General features: G+C 46.9%; 1 protein-coding gene across 2 annotated transcripts in view; it reads left to right on the top strand.

Moving 5' to 3' along the window:
* Positions 1 to 3,795: 3,795 nt before the first annotated feature.
* LOC311347998 (uncharacterized protein) overlaps positions 3,796 to 8,535 on the top strand; it is a 24,365-nt gene continuing 19,625 nt past the window's right edge. Inside the window, exon 1 of one of the 2 annotated variants that reach the window (XM_084470023.1) lies at positions 3,796 to 3,925. The gene's annotated coding sequence lies outside the window, so the exon portion shown is untranslated. The remainder of the gene's footprint in view (positions 3,926 to 8,535) is intronic. The other variant, XM_084470022.1, reaches the window with a different exon arrangement.

Below are 8,535 nucleotides of genomic sequence, written 5' to 3'. Positions count from 1 at the left end.
CACTCAGGTATAGTCATGTTCACAATATTGGCATCTTTAGCTTCTGTTCTATATTCTATATTCACAATGCAACAAAGAATAACTAAAACGATTAATGACTGTAATAATGACTGAATATGGAGCGTATCTTGATGTGTAAATGGGATAGGCCAAACGTCAAAATCAATATCCTCCAATGATCAATAATAGGATCTTGGTGAGGTACTCCACGACACACAGTTATATCGACCTGTCTTAAGAGGCATTGCATCGGTCAGCCGCCCTGCTGAAAGTATAAGTATATTATGGGATGTGGTGGGGATGCTAAACAAACATGGTCAGTGTTGACCTGATCCCCCAGAACCAACATCGCCCCCCCTCGAGAGGAGAGGAACGCAAACATACCGAAATGCAAATATTAATGAAGTCATGGATTTGGAGGAATGTTGTCTAACCTCCAGTCTACAGCCCCCCCCCACCTGCCCTGACCCACCCTGCCCCGCCCTGCCCCGCCCACTGCTCCCAGTCCTTCAGTGGGACTGGGGGTTGGCGTAGGCTGGAGGCCCCCTGGGAGCGTCAGGGCTGTGGATGAGAAATGGCAGCAGCGTGGTGAATATGAGGAATATGTGCCTTATCAGCCCATTACTGTTTATGGGACATTGGCTCTCTGTCCCCTGGGCCTACTCTACTCCTGACTTCCATATCTCGCTCTCTCCCTCTCCACATCCCCCTTCAGCTCCCTCCCTCTCGCTCCATTCACTCTTCATCCCTCTTTTCCATCTCTCCAAACCCCCCCTCTCCATCCCCCTTTCAATTCCCTCACTCTATTATTCTCTTTCCACCCCCCATTCCCTCCATCCATCCCAAATCCTTCCACCACTCTCCTCCTCATCCCCCTCCGCCTCCCTCCATCCCCAACCCCCCTTATCTCCATCCCCCTCTTTTTCTCCCCCCCTCCCCCTCTCTCTCCTTCCATCCATCCTCCTCTCCCTCTCTCTCCTTCCATCCATCCATCCTCCTCCCCCTCTCGCTCCTTCCTTCCATCCATCCCCCCCTCTCTCTCTCCTTCCATCCATCCCCCTCTCCCTCTCTCTCGCTCGATCGTCCTGCATGAATAAACAGCCGACTTGATCAGTGGATGGGGAAGGAATACTGAAGGAACGACGGATCAATGGAGCCGGAATCAGGGAGGGAACAACGTATAGATCTGAGACGGACGGGAAGTGAAAGATGGGGAACGTATAGGGTAGGAGGACAGGGGAGAGACGCCAGTGATGGGACGTATCCGGGGGGGGGCGGGCTCTCTGGGGATGTGCGGTATGTAGGAGTAACACGACCACGCATCCGAGCAGAAAACTTACATCAGCGCATTTAGCTATGCAGGGACGTAGCGCCAAAACACAGGGCGCACACTGCATGCGCTGCAGTTCCACATGCATGCACATTATGCATCCATACATACTCTACGGGCCTGTGAATGAGCACAGTAGTGCTGTTAACGCACGGCCACACCCTGTCATTACTCCCTGTTAATTCACAACACAGCGGGCATCAAATACATTATTTAAAGGATCAATGTTTATGTGCGTTTACCCCCTGGATGGCCGGGCTGATGCACATCAGATTCAGCCATGGTCCCTGCACTACACAGCAGGCTAGTCTGTAGCATTACTACACACTCACATGCACACGTTACATACATGAAGAAACCCTTAATGTGTGCCTCTACATATAGGTACTTATATTTTATATGTTGCACGCACGCACGCCCGCCCGCACGCACGCACGCACGCACGCACGCACGCACACACGCACGCACGCACGCACACACGCACACACACACACACACACACACACACACACACACACACACACACCTCATCAGTTTGTCTGGTGCCACAGCTGTGGTCTTCTGGGGTCGGTCGTTAATCAGGCTGAGAACAAAGAACTGCATTCCACTACTACAAATACCAATTACTACAAATACTACCATGAAAATACTACATTACCACATTCCACTACTACAAATACTACAAATACTACAAATACTACAATTACTACAAATACTACCATGAAATACATTACTACACATTCCACTACTACAAATACTACGATGAAAATACTACATTACTACACATTCCACTGCTACAAATACGACCATAAAAATACTACATGAATACATTCCACTACTACAAATATTGCCATGAAAATACTACATGAGTACTAATATGTTGCACTACTACAAAAACAACCTCCCATGGAAATTACATAAATACTACCATCAGTGTAACTACTATGCTACTATCAGTATGGATGTTATATGCTATACTTCCATTAAATTCTACATTACAATATAACATTAAATACTACATAAGTACTAGCACACTGCCCGGTATTATATCCCATCCAAACATCTAAATCACCATGACAACTCTGTATTTATTTTTTAACTTAAAAGTCTACTGTTTCTCTATTTTGACTGATGTTCAGTCTGGGATGAATAAAAGATGACATGGTATTTCATGTTACTGATGATAGAGAATTGTTGAAGACCTAACAGCGACACTGGATTCATGTTCGGAACAAGCTTGGCTCAGGATGCAAGACGACTTATCTGCATATGAATCCTATCCATCTAACAGGCGTGGTGGAATCTGAATGATGATTGTCTTGTATTCTCACGATGTTGGATGTTGGAGATTATTATGTACAAGGGATAGCCTCATGTGAGAGTAGACAACAATGGGTTTCAGAGCACAACAAACGATTCATCATCACAGCTGTGTGTTGTGTGTGTAACATCATAAGATATACCTGGTCTCCCATTAGGATGCCCTCTATGTGGTTCTGTTATTATTAGCACTTCTGACAAGCCTCCAAAATACCAGCGTGGGGTCCCTGGTTCAAATGTCAAGGGGGCGGGGCCTACAGCAGGTGCCTCTTCCACGGGGAGTGATTGGAAAACAAATTCCGTCTCCAATTTGATTTTATCAGCCATCGGCCATAACTCCCAGTCCCAAGGCGCTCGGGGAAACGACGCATGTTATTGCGAGCAGGCCAGCTGGGTCCCGCCAATCCACAATCTGGCCGGGACGGGCCGTGAGGGGTGGGGGAGCTCATTTGAAATGGATGACACTGCAATGAGATGTAAGTGACAGGTAGTAAACCTGCACGGAAATTAATTCCGTTTGTGTCAGATCCGTCGCGCGACAAAGCGCTCAGACTGGTCCCTCCGACGGGACATTGTCTGACTGCAGCTGGACGAGACGCTCACACAAGGGCGTTAGTGTCGCTGGACCAATCAGTGGACCGATCCATCAGCATATGTCATGACTTCAGCCTGGGCTAACTCACAAATTGGGTTATCCTAACTAATTCATAATGTTAAGAATTTGATCCGATTCTGAAGTCTCTCGCACTGACCCACAACACACCATGCACACTGCAGGTCCGCAGTCTTCATGTGGGCCTATATTATATTAACAACACCAAGAGTTCAGTTTTAGATCACTAGGTCTACTTTCAGGTGGGTTGGTTAACTTTGAAGTTCCTACATCTCTGGTGTGTCCGCTTATCTATTTTATAACCCGGGGGGATTAATTCGTTCATTAATTAATAAGCAAGATAATGATCTGAAGCATTTTTTGCACAACAATGCATTATTTGTGTTCGTTTTTGAAGGAGTTGACGGCAATTCTTACCACAGAGTGCTTGCACTGGTAGTTATGTCTGCCTTGTGTCTCTCGGCGTGTCTCGGTCACTCCCACTGCACACTCGGCTGAGGAGAGGCAGAGCTGAGCTTCCTACAACCTGATCCCCGAGTCGAGTCAAGAAACAGATTTCCATATATCCAGATTGAAAGATTAAAGAAAGATTAAAGATTAAAAGATTCACAAAACGGAAAGTTAAGGTGGACTTTCGGAATCTTTATCGTTGTAGGATAAAGGTAAGCAACTATATTTTATTAGCACAAATGCAGTTTTTGTATCAGGTTTATGACAGCTATATAGCCTACGTCTGAAAACATTTCACTTCATATTCTCGAAAAGTCTCGCCGCGGCGCCCCATGAGCACAAAGCATGGGGTACAATTCATAAAAACGTTGGTCCTTTTTGTTTTTTTTATACTCATAGCTGATGATGACGCAACAGATCCGTCATCATTTCTGGCACACTAAAATTTTGTAGGAATGATATGTAATTACAAAATAAAAGTTAATATTAAAATATAACATATTTATGTTTGTATATGTATGTGTACTACGGCTATCTGTCCGTCTGTCTTCCTATCTGTCTGTCTGTTCCTCCGTCTGTCCTTCTGTGTGTCTGTATGGGTGTGTGTGTGCATGCTTGTGTATATGTATACATAGCTATCTATGTGGGTCACATAGTCCTGATGCTCGCTCTAAAACAAGTGCACATTTGTATTGAAAGCGGATGTCTCAATACAGTGGGTCTCCATAGTATTCAAACACATCCCTATCTGTTTCCTCTCTGCCAACAAGGGCTCTTTGTCAGCAGCAGTATCAGGGTTTATCAGCCCTAGACAGCCCTTGATTTCAATATGTGTGGATGTACTTCTAGACCAGTGACTGGTGGATGTGTGTGTGTGTGTGGGGGGGGGTCTTCCTCCACCTACTCCTCATCATCATTAGTATGATCATCATCAAAGGTATGGTTCCTATCACTCTCTACACCATGGGAAATTCGCAGAATATTCCCATCAATGTTTAAAAATAGCTTGGATCTGTATTAGAGTCATAGTAGCACACATGAAGGTGGAACGATTCAGGGGTTGTGACTGATGTGGTGCTGCAAACTACCTAAAAAAAAATAAACTTAACAACCAGAAATATTGTTTGATACATCTCGGGGCAGAGGTCACCATCTGACCAGAGAGACTTTAGAGAGGAGAACGGAGGATGTTTTTGGCAGCAGACGTTGTTTCAGTCAACAGTTGTGGTTTCACAGAAGTGATTCACCGGATAAGTGGTTTAGAATTGTTTACTTTTATTGTTTACTTTATCTGTGTGTACGTAGAATAAGAGTTTTGCCTGCTGAATGACATGCTAGTATATTTACGTGTTATGTGTGTGTGTGTGTGTGTGTGTGTATGAATGCACAATAAAGCGCAAGACTGGGAATCTCCCAGCATGCCGAGCACATGACAATGTTATTACCGGATCCAAAATGGCGCCGAGGTAGGAAGCAACTCATTTAGAACACAGATGAGGAGCAAGAGGAGGAGGGAGGTGAGGAGGACGAGGAAAAGAGGAGAAGAAGGAACAGGGGAGGAGGAGGAGCAGGAGGTGGTGAGAAGGAGGAGGCGGCTGATTAGGAGGTAGTTGAAGCGAAGGCGGTGAAAATGCAGGGTTTAAAGGAACACTTTTTAAGCACCCCTTCCTGCCAGGATCTGAGAGGGGCCCCTGTGGTGCGGAGCCCCGTAACACACACACGGTTCAAAGGTGTGTGTGTGACTGTGAGCCGGTAAGGGTCTCGTACTGTGCTGCTAGCGGCCCCCCCCCCCGCCCCGACCAGAGAGAGCGTACCAGAGGGGAAGGATTCACAGTGGGTTGTTTACGGGAGCCAGCGCGTAAACAACGGGATACGAGCGTCGTCCGCTGTACGAGGCAACAACCCGCGGGGCCCGTCTGCTTAGGCTCCAGATCCGGCCCCAGCTGGCTCAGAACCGGTCGGAGGAGTTTAATCTACCCTATCTCCCCTTCCTCATTTCCTGCCTCATTTTCTCCGTCTTTGTAAACGTAGAGGGACAGCGGGGGCCCGCGACGACGGCAACGACAACAATAATTAGCGTGTGTGTGTGTATCGCCAGATGGCCGTCTTGACCGCCAACCCTGAGCAACATTGTTCGGCGCGTCTCTGGTGGAGGTTGTGTGTTGCAGCTTCCTGAGACAGATCTGCTCCGACTGGGATCCCTCATTATCACTTTCCTCCTCCTCGCCAGCTCCTACGTGTCACGCTGCCGACGTGCGAGAAACCGCTTCTCACACTCAATTATATTCCAGATCCTTCCCCCAGCGCTGCACTTCATTTGGGAGTGTCGCACGTTTCAGGCTTCAAGGCTGTCGGTGTGGGTTATGTGACCTTGAGCAGCTTGCTGTGTGTGTATGTGTGTGTGTGTGTGCATATTCTCAGAGCAATGCAGAGAATTATTTATAATTATTGATGTTTTGGAGGAATTGTGCTTCCCTGCTGTTTTATTAGCAATTCAAGTGTCTTTGTGTGTGTGTGTGTGTGTGTGTGTGTGTGTGGGCGAAGACGACCATGTTGTGAGGCGGCTCTTTCAGCGTCTGCCTTTCCCATGTATTCCTATGGAGATGAGCGTCGCAGCCCAACCTAGCGTTGATGCTAGCCTGGGCATAGTGCAGCACTCATACATTCATAATTTTACACCTTGGCGCTGTGCTCGGAGTTCATTGAGCGAGTGCAGCATACCCAAAGAAAAATGATCTAAATGCAAACGGCTTTTGTCATTCCTTAACTCAGATACATGTTTTATGAGGTAGCGCTGAACTGCGGTCTGTTTGCGAGTTGTATTCCGAACCGCCAACCAGGCGTCATGTGCTGAGACAATGTGATCCTCTATGTTCCCATACCAGGCCTTGATGCTCATTGGTGATCCCATGCTTCCACCGCTCACACTGTGGTCACATGACCCTCAGTATAGTCACCATCAGTAATCATCTCGTTCAGAAAACAACCTCATCAATGACCACATGATCACATCAATGACTTCATCCGTGACCTCACCACTGTGCATCGATGACAAATTAAATCAGCATCTTCCGTAGAATGTGGCATGTTTCCACCTCTCCTTTGAGAGGACAAACTATTGTCTTACTTGACTGTGTTATTGCCATTAGATGGACGTTTCCGATGCATGATGCCCATGATAAGTTAGATAGGTTAACTTTAGGTACGAGATTGAGGATGGTAGCGTTTTTTTTTTTTTTTTTTTTTTAAACGCTTACATCACACTTTCTTTTATAGGGTAGAGATGCTAAGAGATGCAGGTAAACGTTTGGTGTTTGTGCAAGGATAGCATAACCACTGTAGAGGTCCATATCGTTTTGAGCCAAGCTAATTGCTTCTCTATTACTGTACAGCATACAAACTCTCTCCTGTGCACTGTTAAAAATAGATGATGATGATGAAGAGGATGCACCATCTCTTAAGTGCTCTGGCGTCAGCGGAGGCCGTTACATGGTCTGAGTGCCCTGATTCATAGTCACTCCTGACCCGTGCAACACCTCTTTCAACAGCTGAAGGCACAGTCGTCATGGATGCACCGTACTGGCCAGACCGTCTTGGACTGGTCGTGACCTAATGCGCAGACTATAGGTCCCATGCGGGGCTGGCTAGTCGTTCGGGTCCCGATGGGGAAGCTATGATCCACCCTCTCACGCTCCTCTCATTCTTGTTTCCCTCATCCACGCCTCCCGCTCCCCTCATCCATCTCTCATCTTTCTCGTCTCCTCTTTCTCTACTCCTTCTCTCCCCTCCTCCCATAATCCTCCCCCTCCTCAACTCCTTTCTCCTTCTCTCATCCTACTTCTCCCTTCATGCTCTCCTCCTCTGATTCCCTCCTCTGTCTACACCTCTCCTTCTCCCTTCCTCCGTCCCCTCTCCTATCCTCATCCCAACCTCCCTCCCTCATCTCTTTCCTTGTCCCCTTCTTCCTCTCCTTCCTCCTCTTCCTTCTCTCCACCTACTCCCCTTCCTCCAAGTTTTCTCCTCTTCCCCACCTCCTCTCCTTGCCATCTCCCTCCTCCCCAGAGCAGCAGAGCAAAAGAAAGGGCAGAGTAAGAGGCTGTGTGATCCACTGAGATGTGACGGGAATACAGAAGGGAAGAGAGAAGAAGAGAGAGATTCCCTTGGAACTGGCTCAGGAAGCCGAAGGCAGAATGAGCTCTCATGAGGTTTCAGGTCTGGTTAGTTGATCTGGTAGGGTAAGGGGTCTGGTTAGTAAGGTCTGATAGGGTAAGGGGCCTAGTTAGGTGGTCTGGTAGGGTAAGGGGTCTGGTTAAGGTATATGTGTGTGTGTGTGTGTGTGTGTGTGTGTGTGTGTGTGTGTGTGTGTGTGTGTGTGTGTGTGTGTGTGTGTGTGTGTGTGTGTGTGTGTGTGTGTGTGTGTGTGTGTGTGTGTGTGTGAAATTAGTTCAGTTGAAAAACAGCTGAATAAGGGTGAAAGGTCAAACTTAAAGCACATGTAGCTTTTTGAAAACAACTTGTTACGCCTACACTCAATATGGAGTCTAATGTGATAAACCAAAATAAAAGCATGAATCATATGATATGAATGCCTGATACAATAGTGTTGTTTTATGTGTATCTGGTGTTGGGTGTATGATAGCTCTGAGCCCATCAGATGTCAGCATGCTTTCTGAATCATATGCCTCCTTCTGGATGACAAGAAGAACATTCTGTGTGTGTGTGTGTGTGTGTGTGTGTGTGTGTGTGTGTGTGTGTGTCTGTCTGTGAGTGTGAGTGAGAGAGAGAGACAAAATGTGTGTGCAGGTCTTTAAAAAAGTCAGTT

This window comes from Micromesistius poutassou, assembly GCF_964030765.1.
Source record: "Micromesistius poutassou genome assembly, chromosome: 1".
Taxonomy (NCBI): domain Eukaryota; kingdom Metazoa; phylum Chordata; class Actinopteri; order Gadiformes; family Gadidae; genus Micromesistius; species Micromesistius poutassou.
The sequence above is the reverse complement of the archived record's forward strand: the minus strand, read 5'-3'. Positions and strand labels throughout refer to the sequence as shown.